The 18028-nt window shown below is 44.5% G+C and overlaps 1 protein-coding gene and 1 pseudogene across 3 annotated transcripts in view; both read left to right on the forward strand.

Annotated features, from left to right (window-relative positions):
• Positions 1 to 18028, forward strand: part of APOD (apolipoprotein D) — an 83250-nt gene that overhangs the window by 8236 nt on the left and 56986 nt on the right. Inside the window, exon 1 of one of the 2 annotated variants that reach the window (XM_079704289.1) lies at positions 6237 to 6281. The exons of the other annotated variant lie outside the window; for it this stretch is intronic. The gene's annotated coding sequence lies outside the window, so the exon portion shown is untranslated. Of the gene's footprint in view, positions 1 to 6236; positions 6282 to 18028 lie in introns of those variants that run through there. 2 annotated transcript variants of the gene reach the window in all.
• The window catches only part of LOC307053046 (ubiquitin-conjugating enzyme E2 L3-like), a 40399-nt pseudogene continuing 28591 nt past the window's right edge, over positions 6221 to 18028 (forward strand). The window contains exon 1 of the transcript XR_013811543.1: positions 6221 to 6281. The product of XR_013811543.1 is annotated as a ubiquitin-conjugating enzyme E2 L3-like (transcript). The remainder of the gene's footprint in view (positions 6282 to 18028) is intronic.

Below are 18028 nucleotides of genomic sequence, written 5' to 3' on the forward strand. Positions count from 1 at the left end.
AAAGCCATTCTCGGCCTTACCTTAAACGTTTTCCCTCCTTCCAAGGTAGGTCCTGTTTGCCGACCTTGAAACGAGAAACTTTCAGCCCTGGGGTTGAACATGGAAGCAGAGACAGGGTGGGACCCAGGTCACTCCCAACACAGCATGTGCCCAGATTACGTCTCTTTTTTGCCCTCCCTCTCCCCCTTGCCCCCGCTGTAAAAGCAGTTCCTCTGCCCAGATACAAGGTCTCAGGCCAGGGTCTTTGGCACCTAGCACACTTCATCTCATTTCAATACCAAGAGGGTGCTGTTGCAAATTACTAAGCTAGGTTTGGGAGGAAAGAGCCCTTAGTCCCAGCCTTCAAGAAGGGAAATGAGACATGTACATAAGCTAAATGAATCCTTAGAAGCCCTGTAAGTCTTCTAAAAGAGGGACTTGTAAGTGTAGTGGGAGTTCTGGTGAGGCTTCAGGACAGGATCTGTAGAAAGGTAGCATCCTGAAAGACTCTCAGAATGAAGTCCCCTCAAAAGATCCCCCTCCTAATGGATTCCTCGTTAGCAGACTTGGGAAAGGTTTGCTGAGAAGGACCTTGAAAGGTGGGCTGAGATGCCTCTTTTGGATTAACCATTGGCTTAGTCTGGGTTCCCCCTTGAAATAGACCCCTATGCAGAGAGCCACAGTGTTTGCTCCTGTCCGTCTATCAGCTCCTAATTGCCTCCTAACTCACAGCCTTCTTGAATCCCAGCTCAGACTAATCATTCATCTTCCTAGGCCCCAGCCCTCCCCTGCTAGATCTGGCCCTGCCTCATCTCTGAATGCCCCTGCTCTTCTCTGTCTTCAGTGTTGTGTCCAACACCAGATGGTACAAGTTAAATCCTGCCCTTAGCCAGCCACGTGGGAACCCTCCAGGAGCCCACGAGTGCAGCGCTCTGTGCTGAGTTCTACTGGGGGATAGAGAATCACAACACCATTTACTATCCCAAACATTACAGGTCTTCCATTTGTTTAATGCAACTGAATTTTCTTTTTAAAAAAAAAATTTTTTTTTTTTGGCTAGAAATCATGTCCTTAATCTGCAGAATTTTAGAAGTGTCAAGTAGCTTTTTCTATAGTTAACAGTGAAGGAACGAAAAAGCCCAATGTACTATTCTAAACAAACTGATGCTCAGAATCTAGTGTGCTGAAGAACCCTGGATCCTAACATGACTATAACACTGAATTCTGCCCATGGATGAGAAGTGGAGGCCCAACCTTCTCCCTGCAGTGAATAAGCAAGTAGAACGAGGGCTTGGACCTTATGGGGAAAAAAAGGGGTGTATCAGACACCCACATCCCCACTCCCTTTCTGTCTCTTGACTTTAATGTATTTAACTAAAATGATTGTTTGTTTAAGCCACAGAGTTGTGAGTTTTTTTCTTTCTGTGTGTGTATTGCAGAGGGGGGAGTAGTTTGGAAATTTAACCAAAGTTATTTTGAGGTAATTGGGACCTTTGAAGAGGGAAAAGTATGAGGAAATAAAAAAACAACTGTGTCCCCACCTCTGCCCATCCACCCCAAGCTACAGCACTGCATGAAACCCTTTCCTTCATGCAGCTTAGCTTGATCAAGCCCTTAGATCCCAGGCATTGTGCTTTGTGTTGAGGATGCAGTGACAACCCAGTGTGGGGTCCCTGTCTTCTAGTAATACAATTTAGCAGCTAACGACTGATCGCTGCATACCAAACACCATGCCAAGTGCTTTGTGTGCATTTTTTCACTTAATCTCTGCAGCAGTCCTAAAAGTGACCTAAGATTATCCCCATTTTCCATCTGAGGAAGTTGAGGCCCAGAGAGGTCAAATAATTGTCCATAGCAACACAGCTAGGAAGTAGCAGAGACAGAGTGTACACAAGTCTGTCCCACTCCAAAGACTTTCTTTTAGCACACCACCAACTGTTCTAAGGTTCTTGCTTTGACAAAACGGGTAAAAATCCCAGTTTATAAGGCTATTTGGAGTCCAGAATTTTTTATAACCAGTTGGGCATTGTTTTGTGAGTAATCTTAACAGAAGCTGGAATTGCTTTGTTACATTGAAGTTCCTTTCAGTGAGTACAGTACAGAAGCCAAGATCTGATGCACTCAACTAGGGAAAGAAATTATAGGTCCTAATTGAACATATAAACTTTGAAAGACAAAAATATGGGTTAAAATTCTCAACCCTTAATGCTGATTTAATTTTCTGAACTTCAAATCTATTTTTTAACTAATAGTTAATATGTTATAATAAATGTTTTTAAAACTATATGCTTATTTTGATTAATATCTTTTCATTTTTTTCCCCAATGAATGTGTATTATTTATATTTTCTGCTTGTTGCTACCAGGGACAGAGCCTATTATTTCAAAAGGGAAATCAAATTACAAAGCTGCTGCTTCCCATTTTGGGGTTTCCAGTACCTCTTTCCAAAGGCCTATTTGTTAAGAAGGTTATACTTCCGATTCACTTTGCTAGTCTTATTTTCTTTTCAACACAAATGGCACAAGGATATTCTCTTGCTAGCAATTTCTCTAACAGTAAATTGTGAGACAAGACCAATATCTAATATCTAGAAATTAATGAACACAGAACAATATTTCTATGTTGCTCACTAGAGGATTTCACTTTATAATTACCTTTGTTCTGAAATAAATTAATTTTAAAAGCTCACCAAAAAAAAAAAGAAAAAGACCTATTTGTGCCTCCCCAACGCCCTCCTCTCACACCAGGCTCCTCCCAAGACTGGAAGGGTTTCCTTCTGTGGATAGTCTTCACGCTCAGCATTTGCTCACCTTGGCCAGCTGTAGCAAGGCTCCCTCAGCACTATCAGCACGCAGGCCCAGGCAAGATACAAGGCAGATACACCTGGAATCCTCTTAATTCTCAGTTGATAAAATGTAATAGACACCCCTGGAAACCTCTTCCAGGCTTTATGTGTATTATTTCAATGCTTGTCTTTAGCTGGGAAGGGAAACTCTCACATTCATATGATAAGCAAGGCCAACTAATGATAAAATACAATATTTAGAGTTCTGATGTTTGTGTGTTTGTCGCTGAATAGGCAAAGTTCAGCTTCATAACTGTTTGTTTTAAGCTTAAAATGTCTGTGAGTTTGGCCCTCTGACAAGTGGAGAATCAAGGGTGGATGCCACTGCCTAGGGATGCATAAGAAAAAATGATGCCAAAGGGCAGCTCCAGCTGACTCCACAGTGAGCTCTCCCTGCCAGGATGTGTGGGCATAAATGAGCATAGGAACTGGCCTGAACAGAATGAGAACTATCCAGAGAGTGACCTGAGCATAACCCAGAATCAGGACCTGAGAAAGATTGTAAGATTGCTTTGGACAGGGTCAGCTGCAAGAAGGTAGGACCAAAACATACCTCTTAAACATCACAATCAGGTGAGGAAGAGTATGTATGCAACACAGGAGATCCCTTCAGGGTGTTTCTTAGTATTACCATACCTTGTAATTAAAGTCAATGGAAAATTACAACAACTGAATTCAGGCAGTACTACTAATGGTCTAGACTCTTCATAAATACAGTTTGGGTCACCCCACCCAAACATGGTAAAGAACCATGACCTGCTGAGGGCAAAGGGAATATGGAATGGGCAGTGGCAAATAGTAATTATAAATACCAGGTACAACCATGTGACCAGTTGCAGAACAAGGACTGTAATTGTCATGAGTATTTCTTCCTTATTTTGTTATGAATATGTGTGTGTAATATCTTTCTTTTCTCTCTTATCCCCTTATCATGTAACATGAGATACTTTGACTCATATATCATACTATTGTTAACTTCACATCATAGTATTTAAGTAATGGGACATCAAGAAGAGTGAACATCACCCAAGGACTCTGTGTCCTCTTTCGGGGAAAGTGTTAGTGCATTTTTAGTTGTATACAGGAGAGTTGTATCATGTAGTTTAAATCATGACCTTGTTATTGTCTTTATTTGGAGAGTAAGTATGGTCTAAGGAGATGTATATGGGTGCCAAGTTGACAGGGAGTGAACTGTGATGGTTATTTTATTATTTTTTTAAATTAATTAATTACTTAATTTAAAAAAAATTTATCGCTGTGTTGGGTCTCCATTGCTGTTCACGGGCTTTCTCTAGTTGCGGCGAGCAGGGGCTACTCTTCGTTGCGGTATGCAGGCTTCTCATTGCAGTGGCTTCTCTTGTTGCGGAGCACGGGCTCTAGGCACGTGGGCTTCAGTAGCTGTGGAACGCGGGCTCAGTAATTGTGGCTCACAGGCTCTAGAGCGCAGGCTCAGTAGTTGTGGCGCATGGGATTAGTTGCTCCGCGGCATTTGGGATCTTCCCAGACCAGGGATCGAACGTGTCCCTTGCATTGGCAGGCAGATTCTTAACCACTGCACCACCAGGGAAGCCCTGTGATGGTTAATTTTATGTGTCAACTTGGCTAGGCCACAGTGCCCATATATTTGGTCAAACATTATCCCAAATGTCTCTGTGAAATTGTTTTTGAATGAGACTAACATTTAAATTGGTGGACTTTGAGTAAAGCAAATTACCCTCCATAATGTGGGTGGGCCTCATCCAACCAAATGAAGGCCTTAGTAGAAAAAGACTGACCTCCTCAGAAGGAGAAGGAATTCTGCTGGCAGACTACCTCTGGCTCAAATTGCAACTCTTCCCTGTGTCTCTACCTTACCAGCATAACCTAGATTTTGGACTTGCCTAGTCTCTACACGTGAGCCAACTCCTTAAAACCAATCTCTCTCTGTGTCTCTCTCTCTCTCTCTCTCTCTTTTTTTTTTTTTTTTTTGCGGTACACGGGCCTCTCACTGTTGTAGCCTCTCCCGTTGCGGAGCACAGGCTCTGGACACGCAGGCTCAGTGGCCATGGCTCACGGGCCTAGCCACTCCGCGGCATGTGGGATCTTCTCATACCAGGGCACGAACCCGCGTCCCCTGCATCTCTCAACCACTGTGCCACCAGGGAAGCCCAAGAGGGACTTCTTATCATGGGAGAAGTCTCTGAAGCAGAGGGACTCAGAAGTGGAGCATCTTTCCATGGGGAGGTGCCTTAGAGGCAATGGAGCAGAAGTGGGCCCTCAAGCCTCTTCCTGCCTTTAGGTATCTGCCCCTCACAGAATATCCACACCCTATTGGCCCCAGCACATCCAGACCAAAGACCAGTCTTGTAGTGTCAGGCCCTGGATGAATGCAGAGCCACCTGTCTTTCCATTCCTCCTACCTCTGTCCTCCTCCCAGGGTGCTGCTGCCTTTCATTCTGAGTCCACAAATACAAATTAGTTTATTCCACTCCCTCATTCCAAAAACTGAGCTTTATTCATTCAACAAAAAAAATGTGTGAGTGCTTACCATTTGCTCTAGGCACCAGAGATATGCCTGGGAACAAAGCACATAAAAATCCCTGCTCTCATGGAGCTTAAATCCTAGTGAGGGACACAGATAATAAACAAGATAAACAAATTTTAGTATTGCCAAGGGGGATAAGTGCTAAGGGAAAACATAAAGTAGGAAAAGAGGATGGGTAGTTGCCAGACAGGAAGAGAGGGAGGTACAATTTAAATAGTTTCATTCCAAAGGTGATATTTGAACGAAGACTTGAAGTAGGTAAAGGAGCAATCCATGCAGATGTCTGGGGAACGGGAATAGATCCAAGGTTTGTGGACCTGATGTTTATACAATTTTGAGACCCTTTTTAAGAAAAACAATATAAATTTATCAGTATAAAAGTAGGTGCAGGCCTTAGAGAGGCCTGTGGAAGTGAAGGGCGGGAAGCTTCCGCTCCATTAGCTCAAGAGTAACTAACTCTGCCTTGCTGGGGGAATAGCGACTGCACAGAGAACGGCAAGGGCAAGAGAGGCGTGAGCATGCGCAGTGAGTTCGGGGCGCACAGGGAGGTCGAGGAGGCCGGGGTAGCTGGAGCAGAGCCAATGAGAGGAAGAGAAGCGGGTGGGGTTGCAGTCAGAGGGAGCTGGGGCCAGGTTACCAGGGACGTTGGACTTTGGCTTTATCGGTTGGGATGCGAGCCACTGGAAGGTTTTGAGAAGAGGAGTAACATGACTTATCCTGGATTTTGAGAGAATTCCTGACTGCCATTTGAGAATAGACTGAAGTCGGTCAAGGATGGAAGCAGGGAGACCAGTTAGGAGCCAGCTGGAATGATTTAGGAGAGATGATGGTGGCTCGGACCAGGCTGGTAGCGGCAGAGGTGTGAGGAGTGGCCTGATCCTGAATGTTTTGAAGATAAAGTCTGCAGGATTTGCTACCAGATGGGATGTAAGGGTAAGAGAGAGAAAGATGTCAAAGATGACTCTGAGGATTTTGTCCTGAATAATTGGAAGGATGTAGTTTCATTAACTGAGATGAGGGGGGAAATTTGAGAGCAGATTTTAAGTGGAAGATTAGAGTTCAGTTTTGAACATGCGAATATTGAGATGCTTACATACCCAAAGGGAGAGGTGGAGTGTGGAATGCAGTCTGGAAGAAATCTGGGCTGGAAAAAATAAATTCCTGAAGCTGGGTTAGATCACTAAGGGAGTGAATGTGGATAGAGAAAAGAAGTGGCCCTAGATTTGAACCCTGAGACCCTCTGATATTTAAAAGCCAGGGAGGAGAGAAGGAACCGGCAGAGGAGACGAAGAAAGAACAGGCAGGAGGTAGGAGAAGAGCCAAGAAAGAGCGATCCCTTGCAAGCCAGGTGAACGAAATGCGTTAAAGAGGCAGAAGGGATCAGCCTTCAAAGGCTGCTGATACGTCAAAACATGAGGCTGGGAGTTGACCACTGAATGTAACACATGGAGATCATTGGTGATCTTGACAAGAGCAGGAGGCATATTAGTGAGAATCCAAACCACAATTAAATCTTCAGCCTGATATGTCTGGCTGTTCTGCCGTTAGCCCCAGTGAGCAGTTCACACCACCTGGTCCGTTCCCTGGGACCTTCTACCTTCACCCATGACTTTCAGGCTGTTCCTGCCTCCAGGGTCTCTCCAACCCCACAAATAGAACTCAGACACCTGAGGCAACACTTCACCTACTGGAAACCACTGATCTCCCAGAGGGCTGAGATTCTATAATCCCCTATGTGGGAAAAACAGACAGAAAAAAAACAAGAGAAACAAGCAGATAAAAAGAATTAAACCTGAAGCAAAATGAGTTGCCCATTTTTAGTTCCTGATGTCAGTAAATAAACACTGCCTTTACATTGTGAGTTAGCTGTTACAGGACTGTATCGATGACCCCAATGACAGTGCAAGTTGGTGGGAAGATAGCTCAAACATTACATTTACCTGTTTACAAAAGTTCTTTTTTTTTTCCAAGTAAAAATAGGTGATCACTAAATTAACATGCGTAGTTTGTAGAAAGTAAACTGAAAGGCTAAGGAGAGGCTGCTTTAAGGTTGATAGCATATATCTTTAACTTAGCACGATTTACCTTCAAGTGATATAATACACATATAAGAACCATACAGTAGTCTATTTTAATTTCTCCCCTCCTGAACTTTCTGCTGTGTTGTTTACATTTTCCTCTACATACGCTGTAAAACCTACGCTACATTGTTCTTATTTTTATTTAAACACTCAATTGTCTTTTAAAGAGATTTAGATAATAAGGAAAAAGATTTTCGATATTTACCCATGTGGCTGCTCTTCATTTCTCTGTGTCGATCCATATTTCCACCTGGTATCATTTTCCTTCTGCCTAAAGGACCTCTTTTAACCTTTCCTGTAGTGCAGGTCTGCTGGTAATGAATTCCTGCCGCTTTCGTATGTCTGAAAACAAAACCTTTATTTCACCTCTGTTTAGAAGGATACTTGTGCTGGTTATGGAATTCTAGTTAACAGGTTTGATTTTTTTTTCTTGCAGTGTTTAAAGATGCTCCCCTGCTGTCTTGCTTGCATTTTTTTTGGTGGGAAATTTGCTGTCATCCTGTATTCATTCTCCCTTTGGCCACTTTTAAGATTTTCTCTTTATCATTGATTTTGAGCAATTTGATTATGATGTTCCTTGGTGTAGTTTTCTTCATGTTTCTTATGCTTTGGAGTTGATTGAACTTATTGGATCTGTGAGTTTATAGCTTTTATCAAATTTGGGGAAATTTTGGCCATTATTCTTCAAATATTTTTTTCTGTTCTGCCTTCCATCTCTCCTCTCTGAGGCTGATCTTTGACTGGCTCAGGAGGCAGTGTATGTGTCCAAATTTGCTGGGGGAAAAAGCATATGTAGTTTTTTGTTTTGTTTATCTTAGGTCCAGGAGCCAACCCAGGGCATTCTTGTTGGGGCTGCAGTGGCGGAAGGGAGCCCAGTGGGGGCGCCCTCCCGAGGCACTATTTCCCAGGCTGACTACCCAGTCCTCTGGCTATTGATGTCATGAGTAACACCGCAGTCCCAATGCCCACCCAGGTCAACAGTGACTCCATGGGGGGCCGTGTGTGGGAGCCTTTCTTCCTCATCACTCTGGTTGGGGCAGTAGGGGCTGTGGTAATGTACGTCCAGAAGAAAAAGCAGGTGGATCGGCTTCATCATCACCTGCTCCCCGTGTGCAGCTACAGCCCTGCTGAGAAGCTACACAAGGTTGAGTAGGAGCTCCTCTTTGGTGTGGGAAAGATGGTACATGGCTGGCAGAGTGGCTACCAGCTCAAGCAAATGCTCTTGCTGGTGTCAAGACACGACCTGACCCCCTTACCCTGATTTTCAGAACTTTCTGGGCCTGGAGCGCCCAAGACCCTGTGAGCTGCTGCTTCCCCCTCCAGCTTGCACTCGTCCAGCGCCCCCTGCCGGATACTGGGTGTCCATTCCTCCTCCCACCCGTTCCCAGCAGCATCTGTTTCGTAAGCCCCCCAGAGCAACCAGTCCCCCCCTTCACCTCACTCCCCTCTAGGCCTTCAGTCTTTGTGGGCTGTAAGCCCACCACACGCTCCCAGGCGCTAATGGGAAGTTTTCCTTCTGAAGTGGAAGGTTGGCCAAGAGACAGAGCTCTGCTCTTTCCATGGGCATCACTTTCGCTAGCCCTCCCTGCCTTTGCTTTGGAGTTGTTTCCATGGTGATAGGGCCTGGTGTATAATATTCAGTATATATGTTTTGTAAATAAAGCATTTTGTGGAAAAAAAGATCTTAGAGTAAGATAGGTTTTGGGAAAACATATAAATAGCATGTAAACAACAGCCATTAAAAAGAAAGAGGAGAAAAGAAGAAAAATGATAGAAAGATATGAAAGCAGAAAATGTTTAAACACTGGCAAAAAAAGAGAAAATACCCTAAACAAAATCAAAAGATAAATGACAAAAAGAGAGAACACATGTGCAACACAGGTAACAAAGAGCTAATTACCTTAATACACAAGAGAACATTTACAAATAAATAAGATAAAGATAGAAAGAAAAAGGAAGAAAGAAAAGAAAAAAGAAGAAAGGAACAAAGATATAGAATGGTAGTTCACAGAGAAAAATGGCTGAGAAACATGTAAATGTGCTCATCATTACTAATTTTAAAGACATGCCCATTGCATATACCATTCCCCCCCGCCCCACCCCAAAAGCTTGGCAGAGATTAAAAACTTGGAAGTGATCCACCCTTAACATTTGCAGGGTTAAAGCAACAATACAAATGCAACAAACAAACTACAAGTAAACCATCAAATATTGTTTTTCTCTTAACTAATATATCTCATTCATAATCTGAAAGGCCAGGTTCAAGTTTAGACTTCTTACACTCCTCAGACTTTTGCACCAAGATGGCACCCAGCCCCTAGTTCATAGTTGCCCCTTCTTTTCCCACCCCAGCTCCATCCTCCACTGTGAGATGCCTTAAGCTGTGTGTGTGTGTGTGTGTGTGTGTGTGTGTGTGTACACCCAGCCCACACATCCAAGCTCCCTCTACACTCCATATATGGTTACCCCTTGGCCACCTTAGGGCCTAAGGATGAGTGTATCAGCCATATGCATTCTGGAAGATGGATCTGGGAAGAGGCCTATGCAGTCCCCAGAGGCTTAGGGCTCTTTGGGAAAGAAATTCTAGGGTCTCAGATACCCAGAGCATGGTCAAGAAGGGGTGTGTGTGTGGGCTTTAGGTGGGCACACCCCCTTGACCCAATAGAGCCCATGCCCTGTGCGAAGGTCACCACCAGAGGAGAGCCAGAATGGAGCTTTCTACAGCTTGGGGCCCATGGCAGGGATCCTCTGGCCCTGGTCCTAGGGAGGTGCTAGATATAGGGAAATAGGCAGATTCATACAATAGTTGTTTCAAATAAATTTGAGGGAGAGAGCAATTTGGCAGTATCCTCTAAAATTCAACCTGGCAGTTCCATTTCTAGTAATGAATCATCTAGAGTTATTTGTGGAAGTGCCCAATGGCGTATGCACAATTATCTTCACTATAACACTATAAAATCAAAAGGCTGCAAACAATATAAATATCTAACAGCAAATGGGTAACTAAATTATGGTACACTCATGCACTGAAATATATTCTGCAGCCATTAAATAGGTTAGGGTGGTGTGAAAGATCTTCAATATATATTTTTAAGTGAGAAAAGCAAATTAATATTTATGTAGTGTGACCAACTGTGTGTGTGTTATGCTTACATTTGTTAAAAATTTTTCCAGAAGGAATTACAAGAAACTATTACAAGTAACTACCTCCGATTAGAAGGGAAAGGATTGATGGGGGGCAGTTTTTACACCTCTTACTTTGTTGTCAGTGCATTTAGTACTTTCATAATTAAAACGATAACAAAAATGGTACTCTGTAAAATTTCTCAGATGCATCCAATAACAACCTTGCCTCAATCAGTGACAGCAACTGAGAATCCGTCACATGCAGGCAGTGTGTAGGCACTGGGCAACACAACCAAGAATCTTCTCTCCAGTTCAGTGGAATTTTGTTCAGCCATTTGCTGCCAGATTTTTCTCCTTCTTCATTTCTAAGGTGGCAGGAACCCTACAGAAACCCTGGAGAAAATATGTCACATAGGTGCTTCCTTTGTAGATTTCCCTAGAAGTCTGCCAGCTGGGCAGCAATGGGTCAGCAGCCCCTGGTTCATGCAAAAGGCCCTGCAGGTTTAGGAACAAACTCTGGCCCTGACCTGGCCTAGTCTCATTGACGTGGGCAGTGGATCAGAGGGCTTTTCTGTTACTAGGAAAACAACTTAAAATCAACCCTTCCCAGCGCTAAGTAAACATCAACACCCCCAATTCTGAGAGAGGCCCAAAGAGATGATCTCTACCTAGGCATGAAGTCCTCCATGGCTAGCTCTTTTTTTTTTTTTTTTTTTTTTTTTTTTTTGCTTTACGTGGGCCTCTCACTGTTGTGACCTCTCCCGTTGCGGAGCACAGGCTCCAGACACGCAGGCTCAGCAGCCATGGCTCATGGGCCCAGCCGCTCACGGGCCCAGCCACTCCGCGGCATGTGGGATCTTCCCGGACTGGGGCACGAATCCGTGTCCCCTGCATCGGCAGGCGGACTCTCAACCACTGCGCCACCAGGGAAGCCCAATGGCTAGCTCTTGATTATTGATTTGGGAGCTCCTGGACCACAGAGACCAGATTGGATTAATCTCTGTACCACAGGCACATAGATGATGCCGTACAAATGTTTGCTGAATTGATGTCAGGCCTATCCCCTCTCCCGCCACATCATACCTCCTCTCCAAAGAGTTGACTGTTCCTGAGCTTCATTCCTTTGGTTTTGGAGCTCAACTCCTAAAGGTGGGCCATGCTCCTGAGGAAGCTGCACTGTGCCTCTGGGAAAACTCACCAAGGGAGGAACTCTTGATGATTTGCTTGCTTTAATATGACAGTTTATTCTAGAAAATTTAGAAAATAAAAATTACTAGTCAAATGAGATTAAAATTATATTTCCCTCTACCTTCCTGCTCCAACAGAAACCTCCGTGGAACATACTCCCCTTGTGGATTGCCTGGCTTCATATTATATATCCATTCCAGGTGCCCACTTTCCTCAGCATTTTTATTCCCTCACTAACATCTGCCGGGGCGACTCAGGTGTGTCCACTGCAGCACTCAGCATTGGTTATCACTGTCTCCAGGCTTCTAGGAGCCAGCCCACAGCCTGCCTCATCCCCTGGGGTCCTTGCCAGGGTGTTAAACCCATCATCCTGAGAAAGTGCCCCCAAGTCAGCTCTTGCTTAGCCGGTCTTATATCCCAGCCCCCTGGATCAAGCACTGTTTCCTAAGCAACCAGCTGTGTTTGCTTAAGAAGCTGAGACCCTGGACTTCCTTGGTGGTGCAGTGGTTAAGAATCTGCCTGCCAATGCAGGGGACATGGGTTCGAGCCCTGGTCTGGGAAGATCCCACATGTCGCGGAGCAAGTAAGCCCGTGAGCCACAACTACTGAAGCCCGTGCACCTAGAGCCCGTGCTCCACAACAAGAGAGGCCTGTGCACTGCAACGAAGAGTAGCCCCTGCTCGCCACAACTAGAGAAGGCCCATGCGCAGCAACAAAGACCCAACGTAGCCAAAAATAAATAAATTTTTGAAAAAAAAGAAGCTGAGGCCCATTTGGTAATGAGCTACCTTGTATTTCCATTGTCTCCTCACTTCCCTTTTCCCCTTATTCTTACTTCCTTGGAACTCAGTACCTTTCCCCAGTAGAGATTTACCATGCAAGCTTTGCCTCAGGCTCCTTTTTCTGGGGAAACTGGGCTGAGGCCAGGATCTTCGTGGATTCACCTGTTCTGAGAAGAGGAGAGGTTTTCTTCCTGGCCCTTGCCCTGGGGAGTTCCCAGAGCAAGTCCATCTAGCCTAGGGATGAAAGCAGAAAACCCAACTTTCATGGAAAGATATAAAACGTTAGGAAGGGTAACATAAAGGCTAAATAGACATTTAACAGTTTCAAAGTTTAGTCGCTCTCTCTAATGACACAGCATTTTTTCATTGAAAACAGCTTGAGGGGCTTCCCTGGTGGCACAGTGGTTGGGAGTCCGCCTGCCGATGCAGGGGACACGGGTTCGTGCCCCGGTCCGGGAAGATCCCACATGCCGCGGAGCGGCTGGGCCCGTGAGCCATGGCCGCTGAGCCTGCGCGTCCGGAGCCTGTGCTCCGCAACGGGAGAGGTCACCACAGTGAGAGGTCCGCGTACCGCAAAAAAAAAAAAAAAAAAAAAAAAAGAAAAACAGCTTGAGGATGGTACTTAGCCAAGGCATCCCCAGGCAGCAGAGGGGAGTAAAGGAGAGGGGGAGAGAGTACGATATGCTTACTTGGTTCACAACCTGTAGTGTATTTCTCCTTTTCTCATGGTCCATGATGCTCCAGATCCTGACAGAAGTATGGCGAATCAGTGTGTTGGGGAGGATCGGGAGGTGGGGGAGGGAGTATAGGAACCTGTTTCAGAATTTTTAAAAGGTTTTAGTGTTTAGAAGAGCTGCATGGCAAGAAAGAAGGAGGGGAGGGTTCGTTAGACAAAAACTGGTGACCGCCACACCCAGGTTCCTTAAGAGTCCAAAATCACAGGCTTTATTTTGCATACAAATTCAACCCAAGACCTTTTCCAAGAATGTTTTTGTAGTCAGTAAGGGAGGAGAGGACTTGTAAAGGAGATAAGACCCCATCATGCCCGGCAGGGGAGAGAGAGGTAGATCGTGTGGTCATAAATTGGCAAACTTTAACATGGCTGTTTGGAGGGTCTCTGGTGACATACCTTTGAAAACATCACTATATTTGTCCAGGAAAACATTAAGAGTCTATCCTGTTGATGAGGCTCTCCTTTTCTTCAACTACTACCATGAAGCAATGTCTCATTATGGAGAGGCTCATTTGTTCATCATACTCAACCAGAAGTGACCAGAAGTCCAAAATCAAATGATAAATTGTCTTTATGTCTCATTCCTGAATCTTGAAACCAATCATTTCTACTGGGACTCAACTCTGTTTGAAAAAGGTAAAAGATTCAAAGGGAAACAAGGGGTCCAAGCAAAAGAAATTCAGATTAAACTTTCGCTTAGCATAAGATGTCCCTGACTCTACATCATGGTCCTCAAGGCCAGAAGAATGAAGAAATACAAGCAAGACAAATGAGAAGGGGCCCATGCCCTGAGAGAAGGCAGGAAAACAGCAGTTACCGGAGGAAGTGAATGCTAGAAAGATGTCTCTCAAACCTGGCTGCATATTGGAACCACCCAGGGACCTTTAAAAAAAATGCTGTTGTCTGGTTCCCACTCCCAGAGATTCTAATTTAATTGGTCTAGGGTATGGCCTGGTTGTCAGAAATGCTAATAGCTTCCCAAGTTGATTCTAATGTCAGCTCAAGGCTGAGAACCAGTGTTCTGGAGGAAAGATACTTCTGTTCTTGATTCTGTTTACTTGTCTCCATCTGTTACTCTCCCCCATTACCAAGCCAAACTTGGGTCAGCTGGCCCACGCACAGTAAAGCCAGTCTACTGACATAGGGTTGTGGTGAAGGAAACTGCAGTGTTTATTGCAGGTCACCAAGCAATGAGTCCAAACAGTGCTTAAAAGACCTGAACTCCCCCATGGCTTTCAGGGAAAGGTTTTTAAAGACAGGGTGAGGAAGGGGGGTTTGGGAGGTGCATGATCAGCTCATGGACATTCTTCTGATTGGTTGGTGGTGAGGTAATTGAGAGTCAACATCATCAACCTTAAGGTTCGAAGCAGTCTGGGGCCTACATGCTTGTGGTCAGCATGCAGTTAACTTCTTCCACCTGATGGGGGTTTTGGTAGCTGTCTTGAAAAGTGAATCAATATTCTTTCAGGTTAGGACAGACTATTTCTGCTGAGACCCATTTGGAAAAGTGAAAAACTCTTTTGGAAGGGGAATAGCAGTTTCTACAGAATTCTACATTCTAGTGAAAAGTAAAAGGCTATAGCTTTCACTTCCTGGAGACCTGATTCACCTTTAAAAAAATAATAAATGGGATCCTTTTTAATTGATCCCAACTAGAAATCAGCCATAGATACCAGAGGCGGAAGACTTAAGTGTTTTTTCTTTAAAACAAAATGAAATTGGGCCATCAGATCATAGTGCTCTCAAATCTGGCACACATGAAATGCTTGATAAAGGTAGTGTGTATTATCCAGATCTGGTATTGGCTAGGCAAACCATCAAACAGAGGCCATGCAACTTCATTTTTGAGCAAGTGCGAGGGCCATACCTGAAAAATCAATTGTTATTAGGAGTTTAGAAAGGACAGCCTGCCTGCGGGGTAGGGAGAGCAGCAAGGGGGAGAATTGCCACAATTTTGTTTCTCTTCTCTCTAGGAAGCCAGACAGGGCCCTAAGAACAGCCTGGAGCAGTGATCTCAACCCTTAGTGTGCAACAGAATCACCCCCAATTTCTGATTCAGTGGGTCTGGGGTGAGGCCTGAGAACTTGCATATCTAACATGTTTCTGGGTGATGGAGATGCTGCTGGTCTGGGACCACACTTTGAGACTTACTGGCTGGGAGGAGGAGAAGCTGAAAAGAAGTTCGTGCCATAATGCTGGAAAAACCCCTGCTGGAACTAGTCCCAAAAGGCTGTGCCCCTGGAAACCAGACTGGGAGCAACATTTTTCTTAACTTGCAAAAAATAGATGGCTTATTCTTTCACCTGAGAGTGACTCAAACAATCGCCATGAGAAGCTTTCTGTCTTGCTAAAAGAAAATTAGGTTAATAACATCTCTTTATGATGATGACTTAAAACACCATTTCTAGCATCACCATCTGGGCCACTACTGTCCAAAGCCTTTCTGCCTCATCTTCCCACCCCACCTCCAGCCCACACTGGCGGCCTGACAGAACCTCATAATGTCTTGGTGAACAGCTCTGTGAGGTTTTACTAGCACTGAGGGATAAACAGGAACCTTAACCCCTGTTTTGTCACTAAGTAGCCACATTACTTCTCTCTCTCTGGGCCTTGGCTTCCCCATCAATAAAAGGAGGGTTTTCAACAAGGTAATAAGAATGAAAATGACAGTATTTTGATATTTATAGTTTACTTGGTACTTGCATACATATTATCTCAGTTAACCCCTGTGAAATAATTTTTATTCCCTCCCCATTTTTCACAGAGAAAGAGAATTGGAAAAGCACAATAATTTTAAGGACCAATATTAAAAATGGCCACATAGAAAATTCTGCAAAAACTAACATGGAAGACATAGTCCCTTATGTTACTCAGTGTCCCTTATGTAAAAATTTATGTGAAAAATTCCTCCTAAAATTAAGTGCCTGATAAATATGTCCCTCCAAAAGACATAATATGCATCATTTTACAGGACAGAATCAACTTCCTAACTCTTCATATTTTTCTTCTGTTTCAGCTGCCAGAAAGCTTAGAGCTAATTATGCCAAGATTGTAATAACCATTTAAATCTCAAATTCCTGGTAACATTATCTCTCACATCCTCTAAATCCTAATGCCTAAATGTTTTCTTACATAGATTATCTGTGATTAGCATGACAGTGTAATTCACCATGTAAGTGGGGCCCTTTTTGGAGTGAAAGAGAACACCATGAATAATTATGCCCAGGTGACAGATGTAAACCAGGACTGTTTCAGGCAAAGTAGGATGGGTGGTCACCCTACCTATGGTTGGAAATAGACTTGGCAAAAATTATATACAAAAAACACTCAATTTGACCTTGTAAGTGTGGCATTTTGGGGTCTCATTAAACTCAATAAAGTCACATAAAAATGAAAATAGATTACAACTCATAAGAAAGAACAGCAACAAATAGGTTCTGAATATACTTGTGAGACTGGGAAGAGAGAGGGCGTAGTGCTGAGGATGGACACTTCTCCCTTCAAGCATCCCCAAACCCTACATTTCCTAAAACCTCTGCCTCCTAAGCCCCATGGGCATCACATCCTGTGGCCGGTGGCAGCTCTACAATTCCTTATAGGAGGGGCTTAAGCAAGGCCATCTGTTTAGAAGGGAAAGGGGGAAGGAGGGCTTTAAGCCGAACAGTGTAGCACTTTACTGAAGATTGTGGATTTTCCATCTCAAAGAATGGGGTGGTGTTGATGAAGGTGGTGGAGCCCTGAAAAGTCACAGTCACCAGGCAGTCCCACTGCCTCACAAGGGCACGCTACCCAGTATTTGCCTGCTCACACACTCCCCACCGCAACCCCCTGCCAAAGACAGGACTGACCGATTGGTCATGGCAGGACCACGGAGACATAGATGGAGGTCACCCAAGGATTGGTGCGTTCAACCAGGTGCCCTGGTTCATACCCAGACACATTGCTTGATGCCTTTCCCACCTTCCCCTTCTCCAGTCACAGAGGTGTAACTGAACAGGTCTTCCACAAACAGAACACACCCCCAACCATGTCCTCTGTCTGCCTCTTGTCTGTAAAAAAAACCTTAGCCTCCTAGGCCTTCCCCGAATTCCAAAGAATAAATTTAATCCGAGAAGTGAGAAAATGCAGAAAGAAAGGAAAACAGTCAAGCAAGACAAAATAATAATAGTTTAGCTATTAAACAAAGTCAAGGACAGTTAGTTCCTCCTCAAGGGCTATAGATAATATCCTGAGCTATATCCTTTGAGCTGTTTGACAGCTACTAAAACCCCCATCAGGTGGAAGAAGTTAACTGCATGCTGACCACAAGCACCTAGACCCCAGACCAATTGGAATCAGGAGGTTGGTGATGTTGACTCTCAATTACCTCACCACCGACCAATCAGAAGAACGTCCACGAGCTGATCACACACCCCCAACCCCTCTCCCTCACCCTGTCTTTAAAAACCTTTCCCTAAAAGCTTTTGAGGAGTTCGGGGCTTTTAAGCATAAACAGCCTGGACTCCTTGCTTGGTGTCCTGCAATAAACACTGCAGTTTCCTTCACCACAACCAGGCGTCAGTGGATTGGCTTTACTGTGCACAGGTGAGCTGACCCACGTTTGGTCTGGTAGCAGAGGCAGGTGAGCTTGTTTCAGCCAGGTGAGTCAGGGGTGAGGGGCGGGCTGAGTCTTGGGTGTTACAAAAGGGGAAGATGTTACAAGAGGGGCAGGTGTGTTTGGACAGTGAGCAGGCCTCAGAGGCCAAGTGTGCACGGTTGGGCTTCCTGGAC

Source organism: Hyperoodon ampullatus, assembly GCF_949752795.1.
Source record: "Hyperoodon ampullatus genome assembly, chromosome: 5".
NCBI classification, from domain to species: Eukaryota; Metazoa; Chordata; class Mammalia; order Artiodactyla; family Ziphiidae; genus Hyperoodon; species Hyperoodon ampullatus.